The sequence below is a fragment of the Acinonyx jubatus genome, chromosome C1, assembly GCF_027475565.1.
Source record: "Acinonyx jubatus isolate Ajub_Pintada_27869175 chromosome C1, VMU_Ajub_asm_v1.0, whole genome shotgun sequence".
Lineage (NCBI taxonomy): Eukaryota > Metazoa > Chordata > Mammalia > Carnivora > Felidae > Acinonyx > Acinonyx jubatus.
This window is the reverse complement of record NC_069381.1, coordinates 85,440,991-85,458,406: the sequence shown is the minus strand read 5'-3', so window position 1 is coordinate 85,458,406 and position 17,416 is coordinate 85,440,991. Positions and strand designations below refer to the sequence as shown.

Sequence of the window (17,416 nt, the reverse complement as noted above, 5' to 3'; positions counted from 1 at the left end):
AAACAACATATTGTTGGATATCATTTTTATCCAATATGAGAATCTCCAACTTTTAACTCATTTTGTTACTAGTGTTATCATAGCTTCACAAAATAATTTGGGAAGTGTTTCCTTTTGTCTATGCTCTAGAAGAGTTTGTAGAAAATTCATTTTATTTCTATTTAAATTATGCATGGGTCCATAGATACATTATTGTGAAAGTGCCAATTCTCTCTGAATTGATCTAAAGATTCAAAGGAATCACAATAAAAACTCCAGTAATAGTGTGTGTGTGTGTGTAAATTGACAAGCTGACTCTAAAATTTACCTGTAAATAAGAAGGGCCAAAAATATCCAAAACAATCTTGAAGAACAAATCTGTGGGCTTATATTGCCAGGTACCAGGATTCATTATAAAACTATAATAATTAAGCTAGTGTATAATTATTGCAAGAATAGAAAAACTTACCAAAATTACAGACACGAGAGGCCAGAACCAGACCCACGCATTGTGTCAGCCTTCACTCAGGACAGGATTTCTCACATTGCCTACATCTAATGCTTATGCCTTCTGTTCTCAGGGGAGTTGGAGAGTCAGGGAAGGAGTCACTAACCAATCCTCTTGATGCATTAGCATGACTGGGAAAGTCAAAACTTGCAAGGATACTTTAAAAACAAAGCAAAAAACAAATGAACAAAACAAGCTTGTCTAGCTATAGACATTAAGAAGGAACTAGTGTAAGGTCTCCAGCAAACTGTCGTCTCCTTATACTATCACTCCTCTGGGTGTACTGCCAAGCATTTGATAGGAGCCTAGGGCTACTGTTGGCCAGCAAGGGGAGCAGTCAGGAAGAAAAGTTAGACATGGTGAGGGGAAGAATGAGGAAAAGCTAGAATCCACCAGTACTTCTGTGTCTGTCCACGGACATATCTAAGAAAAGCTTCAGAATAATGGCCACTTCCTTATTTTCTCCTTCCAAATTTTGTGCAAGTTCCTCTATTAGCCAGTACTAATGGAAAAACCACTCAGAGAAGGAGATTCTTGGAAGCATAGTTCTCAGCTTAACCAAGTTAACACAGAAGAGTTGGACATACAGAGTTACCTGATTTATAACAAATGTAACATTGTATTATAATGCAGAAAGGATGATCTTTTCAATAAATGTACTTGGATTAATTAGATATTCATATGATAACAATAAATCTGGATACCTAGTTCACACCACAAATATAATTAATTTCAGATGGATTATAGATCTAAATGTTAAAGGGAGAACACAATTTTAAAAGAAGACATAGACCAATATTGGTCTTCATAACCTTGAGATAGGAAGAAATTTCTTAAACAGGACACAAAAAGCATTAATTATAAAGGGTAAAATTTTATAAAATTGGCTACATTAAAATTCATATTCACTATTCATCAAAAAAATGCCATTAAAAGAGTAAGAAGGCAAGCTAAAAAGTGGGAAAAGATATATGCAATACAGATGCTAGGAATTAATATTCATAATTATTAAAGCACAGTTACAAATAAATAAATATGCAAACAAATAAATAAGCATACAATTCAGCAGAAAAATGGACAAAAGATGTGTACAGACATATTAGAAAGGAATATATCTAAATGGCCAATATATTATTCATTGCTGTGTAATAAATTACCCCAAAACTTCATGGCATAAAACAACATACATTTATTATATCACATTTATTTATCTCACATACACTTATTTTGCCCACAGGTCAAGAATCTTTGTATTTACTGGGGTCTTCTGATTCTGAGTCTCTCACAAGGCTGCAGTCACCTTAAATTTTTTTTTAATGTTTATTTATTTGTGAGAGAGAGACAAACAGACAGACAGACAGAGTGTGAGCAGGGGAGGGGCAGAGAGAAAGGGAGACACAGAATCCGAAGCAGGCTCCAGGCTCTGAGTTGTCAGCACAGAGCCCGATGCGGGGCTCAAACTCATGAGCTGCAAGATCATGACCTAAGCCAAAGTCAGACGCTTAACCAACTGAGCCACCCAGGTGCCCCAAGGCTACAGTCATCTTAAACTAATGTCCGTTAAAGATGGAGCTGTCCCAAGCTCATTCCAGCTGTTGCTGGCAGCATTCACTTCCCACCTAGCTGTTGGACTGAAGCTTGAGTTCCTTAGTTTGCAGTCATAAGGCCTCTCCATACGATAGGTCACAAGACAGCTTCATTAGAGTAAGCAATCAAGAAGGTAAGAGTGCCAGCAAAACAGATTTCAGTTTTTACAACCCAATCTTTGAAGTCACGTCCTATCACTTTTGCCACATTCTCAAGATTTGAAGCAAGTCACTAGATGGAGCACACACACAAAGGAAAGTGGTAGATTACACAAAGGCGGGACTGTCAGAACAACTAGCACCCTCAAACACTACTGATTGGAGTATAAATTGTAACAATCATCTTGGAAAAAGGTTTGGTAATATTTATTCAAGTTGAATATACATATAACTTCTGACCCAGCAATTCTATGTATCCATGTGCTCATTCAAAGAAAGTAAAAAGAAAAAAAAAAGTTCATAGCCACACTGTCCATGATAGCCAAGGCAATTCAAATCTCAATTAGGAAAATGTAGAAATAAATTATATCCTATTTTTACAATGAAAGTCAGCACAACAATGAGAATGAGTAAGTTACAACTATATCCAACAATATGGACCAATCTCTCAAATGTAACTTGAATGATATGCTAGATACTCAAAGGAGAATACTGCACAATTCCATTTTTATAAAATGCAAGCCAAAGTAATCTATGGTATTAAAAGTCAGAATAGGTTTTCTCTGGAGTAGTGACTGGAAGGGGGTAAAGGGGTTCCTAGGACTTTCTCAGAAACTTTCAATAATTTTCTATCTCCTTCAGAACTTACTGAACTACAAGATCCTGCACTATCTGTCCTCTAATCCTCCCACCCCACTATCTCTCTGTCTTCATCTACTATTCTCCTGGCTCACTACTGGAGTTTCCTTGAAAACTCCAACCATGTTTCAACATGAAGTCATTTTGCCTTATTGCTGCTATGCATGGAAAATTCTTCTCTCAGATTTTGGGATGCCTCGTATGCTCATCCTTTTTCAGGCTTTGTTCAAATGCAAGCTCATCAGCGAGGCCTTCCCTAATTATATAAAGTTGTCTTGTCTTTAACCTACTTTATTTTCACCATGCAGTTATCAATATCTGGTATACAATACATTTATTTGTCTAATATCTATCCTCCTCTACTAGAGTGTAAAGTTCATGAGCAGGGACTTTTTTTTTCACTGCTGATGCCATGGAATCTAGAACAGTGCCTTACATGTAGTAGCCACTCTTTAATTATTTGTTAAATGAATAAAGACACCAGGAATCCCAGGAAAGAGAAGAAGGAGGATCAAAAAAACTGAAACAGAATCAATACAGACAGGGACCAAGGAAAATTACATACCACAAAGAGGCTACCCATTTCAGCTAATGAAAAGAAAGAAGCTAGTAATCCACGTTCAATATCTTAAGACCAAGAGATATGGATGAGGTAATACCCACTTGATGCAGGTGTAATATCCCATAAGTCCATTCTGAGAAAGATAGAAACAAGTACCAATCTCAATACTTTTTGATGGCAAGAGTTTTCCCTGTAAGATATACATTTGGGTCTTGCATCAGGGTAGTCCTAAAGATACCACACTCAAGCTTCCTGAGTGTTTTTTATGTCAACAGAGTTCATTTCCTCTAATAGATGACTAACGTAATGTTCCACAGATATCTAAAAAAAAAGGAATTTATGTAAACAGAGCACAATGAAATCAGCTACACAATCAGACTTTCAAAGAGCTTATAGTACATTTAAAAAATGTTTAATTGATTTTTGTAGCCATTAGGGTAAGACTGCTGTTTGTTCCTAACCACTGTTAAGATTATTGCTTTGGTAAATGAACTGATCTACTGAAAGGGGCAGCTTTTAATCAGTTGCCACTATATTGATCACAAATAGAAATGATATGACAAATGTTCCCAATGAACATTTAGTTCATATTTCTTTTTTTCCACGTTTCCATTTTTCTTAGGTCATTTGACTCAGAGAGCAGCTTATATGCCCACATAAGTAGTCTTCCTTTATGTTTTCCATTATTTGTACTCTGTGTAAATGTTTTATCTTCTTCACTGTCTCTATGGATTAATGACCATTTAAAATATCAAGTTTAAATGTGGTTTGTGTCTTGAGTATTCAAGTCCTAAAAGAATGGTGAACCCAATGCAATATAAGTCAATATTTAATACGCATACATCCTGTAGTAACAAGATTCAATCCAATTTGGTTATTAGCACTTTAGGATAGCATCTGTCTTCTAATTGCATTTTTAATGGTAGTTGGTCATGCATTTCAACATCTGGGAGAACCTAAGAGATGGTGTCAAGAGATATGGAGTGAATGGTACACAACAACATATTAGCTTAGTATAAATACCCCCATACAACCAGAAGGATATGGCACTTCAATCTGACATTCAAACTTCTTTTGAGGAAATCATAATGTATATTTAGGTGAGGCACAGAAAATTATGTATTTATCTATAATCTAGCTGCTTACATGTATTTCAAGGAGTGCCTAGGTCCATGTTTATTTAATATAACCTTATATTTAAAAAATCAAGAAAGAGGGGTACCTGAGTGGCTCAGTCAGTTAAGAGTCCAGCTCTGGATTTCAGTTCGGGTCATGATCTCATGGATCGTGAGATTGAGCACTGAGTTGGACTCTGGGCTGACAGTTAACATGTTAAATTCAAATAAACTTATGGATTAATTATATAAAAATATAGCAAATAAGTGTCATTAGGAAAAAGGGTGGAGAAGCGCCTATATTAGCTACATGGGAAAAAATACTGATCTTGTTTATTTTTCCTTTTCCAAATTATTAAACTTATAAGGCTACTAATGGAAAATAACAAATATGTACAACTCAATTTGATCTTTCATTACTGAATCCACTTTAATTTTAGGCCAGTAATTTCCTAAGATAAGAAAACTCTTTTTTAATAAAATTCACATAATATTCTTTTCTCAAGAAATTCACGTCTTTTCTCAAAGTAAACAAACTTACTTCTTATATTACCAACACTCTTTTATACTTTATATACTCATTCATTCTTTTAGTTGGGAATCTAATATGCACCTCCTCTATTTTATTTTTATGCCTGCCGTACTCCTCATGTTTTTGTGCCATCATGGTACCCAGAAACTACCCAAAGATCCTTATCTTAAGTCTCCAACAACTGAAGCATTCCTTGTTTTCAAACTGCTATTTTCTTCACCTTGCTCCCCCTCACTGTTTAAGGGCCATGTTTGCCTCAATGATTCCAGCTGAGGAAATGCAGGCCAACTACTTAGGCTAATATATACTAACAGAACAATAAATCAACCATTGGAACCTAATCATTCCCTGTGTACCAACTCAATGAAAGTTAATTCAAACACTGCAATTTGGTGGGTTTGCCAACAAAATGATAGTGAATGAAGAAAGATGTTAGGAATCACACTTGTGCTTGTTTTTGTTCAGTTTTTTGGACAAAGACTTAGACAAGTACAGAAAATGAATCCTCTTTTGCAACCCAAAACTCATGGCTCAGTATGAGTTTTGATACATGTAAGAAGTAATAAGATCCCTTAGCCAACTACAGTGATGGTGGGAGTTTGATAGACTTGAAAGTTGGTTTCAGGACTATAGAATGACTAAAAGCACAGGATATAAGGGAAATCTCAGCTATGGTGAGTTAGTATTCTAATTTTAATGTTGACATGAAATAAAGACGCCTTCTTGTTTTAGAAAAAGAAAAAAGGCAAGAAGGTATTAGGGATTTGAATGGACGCTGTTCTCCAGCACAATAAAATCCCACGATATGGGTATGTTCTACCACTTCTGTCCTCACATGAAGGTGGTTGTGGAACCATATACTCTACTCACAGGTCAAATGTGCTGCTACAACCAGAAAAAAAAAATCTCCAGGGTACTCTCAGGGGTTAACAATGATCAGCGTTTAGTGGTACAGTTTAGAGCTGTGTGGATTTGAGAGGATGGAAACAGCATCTGCTCCAAAAAGGAACAGTGGCAGGAATCAAGAACAATCTCACCAGTATCTTCCTACACCCAAGTCTTCACAAGTAGGAATGGGTCACAGTTAACCTAATGCATCATCATTATTATTCAACTGAATCATCATCATCTTTACCCAAAAACATTTACTGAGTCCTCTGTGCAAACCTTTGGGTGGAAGAAGATAAAAGAATATATAAAGAGTATAGGCTTTCTAGAAACTTACTAGCAAAATAAGGTTAAAAATAATTACAAAAGAATAGATGAGGGGCACCTGGCTGGCTCAGTCAGTTAAGCAACAGACTCTTGATTTTGGCCCAGGTCATGATTTCACAGTTCATGAGATTAGTGCCTGCTTGGGATTCTCTCTCTTCCTCTCTCCCTGCCCCCACCCTGCTTGTGCTGGTGTGCACTCACACTCACTCTCCCTCAAAACAAATAAACTTTAAAAAAGATAAGTAAATATCAGCATGAGATAAATGTATGTAACCTGGGTATTATTAATTCACAGACATTTTAGCAACAATGAACCTTAGATATTCTTCAGTCTAGCCTGATTATTGAGTCACAGAGAGGTTAAGTGGGTTATCCCATGGTGCATAATTTAAAACTGGCACCAAAACTCCCCATATTGACTCCAAGTGCTGAAATTAATTAAAGAAAGTAATTTGGTCAATATAAAGCCAAGACAGGAAAATAAGTCACTATTGCTCTTAATACATTCACCATTTTATGTTATAATTCCCAAAGTCAATTGCAGTAGGTGGGTCTGTGTTCATCCTGTGAAAATAATATTCAACAGATTCAAAATGCGCCCCTTATTTTGCTGCTGTCAGGTTTCATAATGACCAGCAGCAGGAAATCATAAGTTCTGAACTACTATGATCCATTTTACTGATCAGAGCATCCAGTTATCATGTAATAAGGTTCTGAAGCAATCTGCCTCTGCTATTTATTCTTCATTTATTAAAAGACTTGGGAGAATTCACATATTAGTATTTGTGAAGAAAGGCTAAAAAATTAAATGCCTATTTTAGTCAGCTTTGAAATGAGCAATCTTGCTTATGAGAAATATTATATTCTTATTTAAAGTAGATACCATAGAAGGAAACAGTCAGTTCTTAGATAAAGAGAATAGTGAAGCCACGTTGTAAGAATGTCACTAAAATATTTTAAAAGTCATTTTTCTTAGTGCCCAGAGAGTAATTCGAGAAAAAAAAAAGACAAAAAGTGACTTCTCAGGTAAGTAAATGAAAATTGCATTCACTGTCACCATACTGTTGATTTTGTCCCAATTAAAATCCCCAAGTATATACACCACCTCAGAGTCACCAAGGTTACCCTTTGAACACCTTAAGAAAGACATACACACACACACACACACACACACACACACACACACACACACAAAATTGACACATAAGAAGTATTTATCTCCTCCAAAGGACAATAGGAACCAAGTAGATTTTTGTTCATTAAGAAATGTTCAGGGGCACCTGGGTGGCTCAGTTGGTTGGGTGTCCGACGTCAGCTCAGGTCATGATCTCACAGTCCGTGAGTTTGAGCCCCGCGTCGGGCTCTGTGCTGACAGCTCAGAGCCTGGAGCCTGCTTCGGATTCTGTGTCTCCCTCTCTCCCTGCCCCTCCCCGCCTCTCTCTCTCAAAAAAATAAACATTTAAAAAAAAAAAATGTTCAAAACTCAAAAAAAAAAAAACTTTAAAGCTCATACATTCTTAACATGGATAGCAGTAGCAGGCAGATTAGAGAAATGAATAAGAATAAAATCACAAAGCACCCAAAAAAAATATGAGGTAGTAAAAATAGGAGGTGATAAAAACTATCCAGCATGCTTTCCTAAAGGGTAAATCTTTTCAGGAAATGCTGTAGAAATTTTAAAAGATAATATAAGTCCACTAAAGTGAATCACTAGGTACTAGCAAACCCCAAATGTGTTTGAAATTTGTGCCACATAAAGTCTACAGAAACCCAATGAAGATGGGGGTGGCTGGGAATGAAGGCAGGGGGAGTTTTTGAGGACATCTAATTAGTAATAAGTAACCAAGTACCTTATTGAGAAGAATTTGTATTCCATTAATTTAGCCAAGAACTTGGTTTCTAACTGGTAGTAAATACATGTTTGTTGTAGTAAATGAAAAAGAATGGAGAAAACCTGCTTTCTAGACACAGTATCTAAACTAGTGAGACAGTCAAGAGAAGACTGTAATGAATTTAGGAATAAGGAAGAACTGATTCATTAATACCTAAAATTCTGTATTAAGATCATCAATGTTTAGAAGACAAATTTACTTGGGGAAGGGCTGGAAACAGGATTATCCATCCAAATTTAGAATTATGTAAACACCAAGATGAACAAAATTAAGCTTTTCTTTTGTAGGGAACAAGGGAGAAATTACTTCATGACTTTTGCTTGGGAACCTCCTTTTTTTAATTATGCAAAAAAATTATATACTGTGAAGTTCAAGCAGTCTCACAAAGCTTCAGCTACATCTCAATTAAATAGCATAGGGAATTGCATAAGAAACCCAGACAGAAATGAAAACAAGTATGTGAGCAATTTAATCAAGTTAAGATTTTTTTCCAAAGTGGAATTAAAAAAAATAATAATAAAGAAATGGAAAAAATAATTCCCTATCTTCTACTGTTTTCTCCACTTGAACCTTATGCCCAGCTCATTAATTATGTAGGACCCTCATTATTTGAGTGAAATATTGTAGCTATGGGTTCTTGTCTGCCCAGCACATTTCTCATCTTCCTATAACTGGGAATAATATGCCTTTCTTTTTTCAGGTGCCATTTCAAGTCCATATAAATAAAAAATGGTACCCTCTACTCTCCCAGCCAGGATGGAGACATTTGGCATAGTACTGCCTATCAACATACCCTGTTCTCCTGGCCAAGAAGAAGCATGTGGTCTAAACAAGGTCTATAAGAACCAGGAATTTTCCAGAATTAACCTGACACAAAGGGTGCTCAGCCAATATGTGTTAAATGAATGTCAGGCAACTGAATGAATAAGCCAGTGGGAATAAGTTAGACCTGTTTCTTTCCTTGACAGTCATGATGCTAGGAGAAGATAATCTTACCCTGCTCCAGCCTTTGTTAATTTACTAGAGGAAGCTCATCAATCAGTAGATGATAATGATGCTGAGATTAAGGAAAGCAGAGACAAACATAACTAAAAGATGAGTAAAGACAGAATCTTCATGAAACCCTTCTGGAACTTCCAGTTTTGTGACTAATTAACTTTCTTTTTTGCTGAAGTTGACAAGTTTCTACCACTTGTCCAAGGAAGCTTATGATATACACAATAATCTTTGGCAACACTTTAAAAGACCCCCAGAGTACCTACCTGGGGTGATCAAACAAGTAATCATTATAGATTTAAATAAAATGTATTTCATTATAGATGTAAATAATATTCAAAATTGTTGTTGAAATAAGCAGAAACATTTCCTCACAGTGCACTTTCAATTTACAGTCGCTCTCACATTAAGCCTAATAATATTGCTTTAGGAAAAAAGTAGATAATATTAAGTTCATATATCCAGCATATCCTGCATAATATAGAAGATTCTAAAAGGCTACATGTGTACTATTCCATTTTCATGATTTAAGACTTTCATACAGTATTAGAAACATTTGCAATTTATTAGCAACTCCCTCTTTCATTTCCTTTTTTCTTATTGCTTTGGAAGTCTATTTTAAATTTACCATCAATTGATGAGTTTTATCTGTGGACATTAAGTTTCAGAATCATAAACTCAGATTCCCATAGGGCTCTTTCGTAAGCTTAAGAGTGTCTTAAGGGGTGCCTGGGTGGCTCAGTCGGAAGAACATTCAGCTCTTGATCTCTGGGTTGTTGAGTTTGAGCCCCATGTTAGATGTAGAGATTATTTATCTTAAAAAAAAAAAAAAAAGAGTGCCGAGTGCCTTAAACTGTAATTCTGGTGAAACTAATTCCCCTTATCGGCTTTTGAGAATCAAGCCACAACTGTAAATTATTCCTCAAAGTGTAGAAGATGAATAAGGAAGAAAAAAAAAACACCTCAACTGTAATTCAACACTCACCATGATCATCATGATAGAGGTACTGTTCCAGGTGCTAGAGGTAAAACCATGAAGAAGACAGAAAGAACTGTAATATTATAATGCTGCTTCAGAAAGAGATAACAAAATCGGCATAAAATTAAAAAGGTACTGCATTAGAAAATGGCCAGACTAGGGAAATCCACTCTGGGGAGATGAGGTTTTAACTGAGATCTGAATGAAAGGTACCAGGCATATCAAAACCTGTGAGACCAGCATTCTAAGCAGAAGGAACCGATGGGCAAATGCTCTGACGGGGCAGTATGTCTGAAATTCAAGGAAAGTAGATGAATACCTAGTGCGGCTGGAGTGTGAGGAGCAAGAGGGAGTGTGGCAAGTGATGAGATCGGACAGCTCTGTGGGCACTGATAAGTTTGGGAAGCCATTCAGACAAGGGTATGGCACCATCTAACTTCCCTTTCCGAAAGGTCACTGGCACTGGTGGCAGGATGAACTGTAGGTCTCAAGGTTAGAATTGGGAACATCAGTAGGAAGCTATTATGATAGTCCAGGGGAGACATGGTGGTAGCTTGGGCTATGGGGTTGAAACGAAGAGAAGTAGAATAGCATAGTATCCTTTTGGAAGTAGAGACTAGGATTTATAAGAAGCGGGTGAAGGAAAAAGAAGAATCAAAGAATCTCATAACTACATCTGAGCGTGAACTCCAGATAACATGGTGAACTGACCAAATCTCCAAGTTAAACTAAATTGTTAAATGTACTCTCATTTTCAGGACACTTAATTCATTAAGTAAGAATGACTAAGCCAACCAATATAATTAAGAATATAATTTAGGATATAACCAAATTTGCTTTGCAAGAAAAATAACCACCTTTATAAATTTTATTAATGTTTAATTTTGAGATGGAGAGGGAGAGAGGGAGAGACAGAGTGTGAGTGGGGGAGGGGAAGAGAGAGAGACACACACACAGAATCTGAAGCAAGCTCCAGGCTCTGAGCTGTCAGCACAGAGCCCGACGTGGGGCTCAAACTCACGAACCGAACCGGGAGATCATGATCTGAGCCGAAGTCAAGCTCAGGTCAAAGCCGATGCTTAACTGAGCCACCCAGGTGCTGCTAAAAAATAAGGCACTGCTTTAAAAGACGTGCATTATTAGGGTAAAGATGGCAATTGGAGTTTGAGTATTTTAGGTGTTTAAGTTGACAGCCTTATACAGAAATCCCCATCTGAACTCTTTTAGACCTTCTCTCTGTATCACTTAATATGATCTTTAATTATTACTTCTCATTTTGGGGTATAAGAATTAAACCTTCTCAAATTGTAAGCTTATGCTTCTTTACACCCTCTCCATCATTTAACACATTTTCCCCCTCACAATAATGGCCCAATAAACATTTTTCACTATAGAAATCACTTCATCTCAGAGAAATGTCTCCCCATCTCCCTTTTTTCATTGGTTACTATGCAAATGCTTCCAGTACAATGAAGCCAGGGCTCCTCCGTAAGCCTTGTCTGCTGCCTCTTCAGTCTGCACAGAGCACTCCATTTTCACAACCTCCCATATCTGTTTTTCACTCTCACCTTATTAGTTGCTGGGTCACACAGGCAAGGAAATCAGTCCCTCCATCATTAACAGGACTTCGCATCCCATATTGTAAAAGTAGTGAACGTCTCAACTAACAAAGAGAATCTTAATGTTGCACTCCCCTGGGCAAACACTGAAATCCCTCCATATATTTTGATTATTTTACTCTCCTGAACAAAACCATAGCCCTCTAATGGATCCTTAAGGTTTCACTAGGCAACAATTGTAACCAGTATGGTATTTCAAATACCGTATTTCAAATTCAGAATTTCAGTGGTGTTCCTTTCAAATAGCCTAAAGCTCAAGTTAAGTAATGATAGAATCCGGTTTCCCTCTGCTACTGACCATTCACTATATCTCATCTACCCTACTGAAGTGCATGAAAAACCTCCTTTCCTGCAGACCACAAGACAAATATGAAAGAAGGCCTTTTATACTCAAGTGTAAAAGGAAGACTGTAATTTTGATGCATTTAGGAAACAGGGTATGGAGTTCCCCAAAGCCTGGCTGGTGGGTACTACCCTTCATTCTTGCAGTGCATTTCTATCAATAGCAAAATCTTTTTAAGTTTTTCTCACAATCTCTCATCTTCCCTACTAAACGATAAGCTTCTAGACCAGTGCTAATAACCACTGCAAAGTATTCGAAAAATATTTGTTTAATAAATTACTGCATGCACTTAATTAACAAACAAATCAATGAATGAATAAATGAATAGCTGCTTTGATGGTTAAGATTTGACTTCCAGGGCGGTCTCATTTGGGCCAATTTTTTTTTTAACTTTCAATCCAGTCAGATTTGCATTAGAAAGTCTCCTTTGTGCAAACACTCCAGGGCAACTGTGCAAAGTCACTTTGAAAGTAAATGCCATCAAATATTAATAAGATAAGCCAAGGGAAATAAGCGTGTAGTTTATCCCAGATAAAAAGCATTTTTTCCCCTTTAGTATGAATACATACAGGAATTTACAACTCCCTTCCAGACACCAGACAGACATGTGGGTGGCAAAGCTAACTAGGAACAGCAGAGTGAGTGGAGCATATTGGTAGGTTTAATAGGGTGGAAAACTCCTGAAACGGTGAACCTTAGAAGATGCTATTTCTTCCATTAGATTTTCTTCCCAGAATACACTTATATCCATATCTAATCTAAGGGGAAAATAAATTTAAAATTATATTTTAGCAATTCTACAATCACACTATAGTTTTCTAAAATAACTAAAGCAGTCCAGGATCTCTAGGGATCTCTAATTGGACCAAACAAGAAACATAAAGGATGTGCTACCCTCACAGTGCAACAGCAAGCCTGGCTGGGAATGGAAGAGAAAAGGTTCTACAAGGTCCCCACTCAAATGACAGTTTTCCAATGAATTGTGAAATGTATTTTATTGAATCAAGGAACTAAATACTGAAAAAAGAGCCAATGTGTCATAGATCTTCTGCACAGCATCTTCCGGGTATACACAGGAGAGCCATCACCAGTTCTAGCACTGGTCTTACTCACAGACTACGTACGGTAGTAAGAACACTGGATTCGACATCAAAAGAACTGAATTCTCATTCTAGCTCTGCAACTCATTAACCAGTTGACCTTAGTCAAATCATTCACTTCTCTAGGCCTTATTTTACTTATCCAGAGTGAAAGTACCACTGATATCAATCTCCTGGAGCTGTATACATATATGTAAGATATAAGCACAGTAAACTGCGGCCTAAACAGTGTGTTGCAATAGGCCCTCTGCCACCCAACACCTCCGCTACATGCTTAGACAAATGTTAATGTTATGTATATTAAAAAAAAAAAAAAACTTACACGTAAAGTCGTGAACTTTAAATTCCAGGAAGACCAGCAGCGGCTGGGCGTGCTATGGTGGTGGTGGCTGGCACCGCAGAAACGAGAACCAAGGGGACCAGGGCCTGGCCTCCGAGCGGGGTGGAGCAGGTGGCTGTGTGAGCTGTCCGGGCATGGACAACCTGGACTACCAGCCCAGCAGCCGCATCTTGCTGGTGATGAGCAAGTGCAACCCCGGGTGTGAGCCGAGGGAGCGGAGCGCTTCTCACCCTTCAGGGTGGTGCCGGACAAGAACAGCAAGGAGTCCGAAGGCATGCTCTTGGACAAGTTTGAGTTAAGTTCGCCGAGCCGCAGGGCCATGGAGGAGATGCACAACCAGCGCCTCAGCCCCTATGGCACCAAGCCCAGCAAGGTGCATGTCGCCACGTTAGCGTGACCACCGGAGTGCTGGTGGCAGCCGGAGACGGGCCTCTCTAGCCTCCCTTCACCAGAAGCTGTGTGCTGTGCTGGCTGGGGCAGGGGTGGTACTTCCGCTCCCGGGGCGACGAGAGAGCGCCTCGCAGAGAGAGCGCCTCGCAGTCGGTGCGCAGGAGTAGGGAGGAGGCGCTGTGAGTGGTTTTTTTCAGGATGCCCTGCGCCCGTGGCGGCTCCCCGCTGTGGAGTTTGGGGGAAGCAGAAGGAACTTTGCCCCCTGCTCGGACCAGATAGCCCTGACCAAGCAGCCGTGGCAACTCTGGCTTCACGGTTGCAGTGGCTGGGCCTCCCCCTACTCCCGCCGTCACTAATCTGGAACTTTGGATTCTACTGCCCAGAGGTGGTCCTGGCCTACTTTGAGTACTTCTTTGGCTCTCCTCTCTAGGAACCCCCGGTTTACCATGTATAAAAACATAATACTGCTTTTTCTCAGGTTGGTATGGAGCTTAACAACTTAATGAAAAGTACGTTAAACTGCGGCACCCTGGCATTGCGCTTTTTCCCAGCACCAGGCAAAAGTATGCATATATATAATTTTTAAGTACAGGTAATTAAAACTGCCACTATTGGGGGGAAAAAGACACTTTAAATTCCAGGAAATGCAAGTCACTGACTAATTAATAATACGATGTAACTAACTGGTATCCTATTTTCCCCAAATATATCCAGAATAAAAGTGTGCACTGGGCCAGAAAGAAAATACTAAAATTGATCTGAGAAAGAATGTAAAAAATCAAGCTGGGATACTGAATCTAAAATTATTCTTCCAAGCTGGTAACATTTAGGATGTTAACTGTGTAATATTGAGGAATAGTGATCTGAACTTTGCCATTGGTACCTCCTGGCCACTAGGGGGAGCCAGCAATGTTCTGCTGTATAAAGGAGAATGACTTGTTTTAAAGTCAATTCTGTACTTTTTGAAGAGCAGGAATTATTTTGATTTTGCATAATCAAAGGACTTTGTCATCAAATTATTCCTCTGGAATATAGAAGGACAGGATAGCAGTTCCATTTCCTGGAAAGAAAAATAATACACAACAAAAATTCAAGGATTAGCAATCAGATATGCTGAGCATAACTACCCTTAAAAACTCATTCGGTAATCAGTGCATTGAAATAGAGCAAGTAGTATAGAATGATGTCTTCAGGTAATGCACATATTTATTTTTAAACTTGATATCCTATAATTATTTGGCCCAGACATGGACACACATCTTGAATATGCCTTTGTTTTTGTTACAACTGGTAGGTCCAGAGCCTGATATAGACTGCTCTAATGTGTGCTTTTCTTTTTCTCTAAGTGTGTGTGTGTGTACTATATACTATTTCATACATGCAAAAATAAATAACATATATGTAAATACTGAAGTATATTCATGGAAAAAATAAGCTCAGTATCAACTAGAACATACCTTTAAACTATGTTGGCTTCTTCCGAAACCAAATTGCCTGTTTCCATCCATACTGATTCACTACTGTGAATATTGCATTTATCATTTCACTGCTTTTTAAAAACTAGTTTTCATCACACATATATATATACATATATATACACATATATATTTTAGAATTTTTATTCTTGAGTTTAATCAAAAGTATAGCATACTATATGTTGTTTTTGTGACTTTTTTTTACATCGTCAACAATATGTTTCAGTGATTCATCCATTTTTTCCATGTCAGTGACATTCATTCTCACTGGTGAATAGTATTCCATGGTGGACGATACCACACAGTATTTAATTGCTATCTCTTTATTGGACATTTGGGCTGTTTCCACTTTTTGCTCTTATAATCAGTTAACACTACTGCTATGAATATTCTTGCTTAAGCCCCTTGGAACATGAGACAAGAGTTTCTCAAGGGCATACACCTAGGAAGACAATTTCTGGATCATAGGTTGTCTGCATCTTCAACTTCCAAGTACTAATTGTATCCAAATTTGTGAATCCACTTTATACTTCTAACAGTGTATGAAGGTTCTCATTGTTCCACATCCTTACCCAGATGAGCATTGTCAGACTTCATTTTTTTTAAGTTTATTTTTGAGGAGGGGTTGGGGAGAGTGAGTGGGGGAGGGGCGGGGAGAGATGGGGACAGAGGATCTGGTGTGAATGTGGTAAGAATGTGGTGCTCAAACTCATGAACGGCAAGATCATGACCTGAGCAAAAGTCATACGCTTCACCAACTGAGCCACCCAGGTGCCCTGGCGTTGTCAGACTTCTTAATTTTACCAGTTAAATGGTTCTAATTGGTTCCTTGATGAAGTCATAGTTTGCATAATAAGGATGAACTTCTTTTCAAATGCTTATTGACCATTTTTATTTCTCCTTCCTAGAAATGCTTGTTCACATTCTTTCTCCAGTTTTCTATTGAATTGTTATTTCCTTAATGATTTGCGGGAACTTTTATATATTCTTTATTCTAATCTCTTGTCTGTCATATATGTTGAAAATAAATTCTCCCAGATTTTGGCTTGGTCTTTTCACTTTCTTTATAGGTCTTTTGATGTCAGGGGAACTTTTAAAGTAATCACACTACCATCTTTTTTTTTAATGGTCATTAATTAAAATAGTCTGGGTTTTTTTTTAAGTTTATTTATTTTGAGAGAGAGAGAAAGAGAGAGGACACACATGCACAGGTAGGAGAGAGGCAGAGAGAAAACTGAGCAGGCTCCAGGTTGTCAGCTGTAGCACAGAGCCCTACATGGGGCTTAAACTCATGAACCAGGAGTACATGATCTGAGCCAAGATCAAGAGTCACACACTTAACCAGCTGAGCCACCCAGGCACCCCTAGAATAGTCTATTTTTTAATTAATTAGTTAAAATGATCTGAGGTTTTTTTTTGAAGTTTTTCTAGTTTTGCCTTTTACATTTAAGTATTTCATCAATCTAGAATTGATTTTGGGGTAGGGAGTAAGGTCAGAATAGGTTTTTTTCTCATGTATTAAGCATTCGTCCCAGGCTCACTTGTTTCTAATGATCTACATCATCCTTCTCTCATATCTTTTCATTACATTTTCTCTTTAATTATGACATATAAAAATGCAATTGCATTTTTATTTATTTTTTTTAATTTTTTTTTAACGTTTTATTTATTTTTGAGACAGGGAGAGACAGAGCATGAACAGGGGAGGGTCAGAGAGAGGGAGACACAGAATCCGAAACAGGCTCCAGGCTCTGAGCTGTCAGCACAGAGCCCGACGCGAGGCTCGAACTCACGGACCGCGAGATCATGACCTGAGCCGAAGTCAGCCGCCCAACCGACTGAGCCACCCAGGTGCCCCACAATTGCATTTTTAAAATAGGTTTTATATCCAGCCACCTAGCTAAACGCTCTTATTAATTCTAATAAATTATCTGTGCATTACTTAAGGTTTCCTTATATGGATGACAATCATATCATCTATATAATT

General features: G+C 37.8%; 1 non-coding gene across 1 annotated transcript; it reads left to right on the top strand.

Moving 5' to 3' along the window:
• The first annotated feature begins 5,520 nt into the window (after positions 1 to 5,520).
• Positions 5,521 to 5,647, top strand: LOC113599695 (small nucleolar RNA SNORA40). The gene has a single exon (XR_003420608.1). It is a non-coding gene; the product is annotated as a small nucleolar RNA SNORA40 (small nucleolar RNA).
• The last annotated feature ends 11,769 nt before the right edge of the window (positions 5,648 to 17,416 follow it).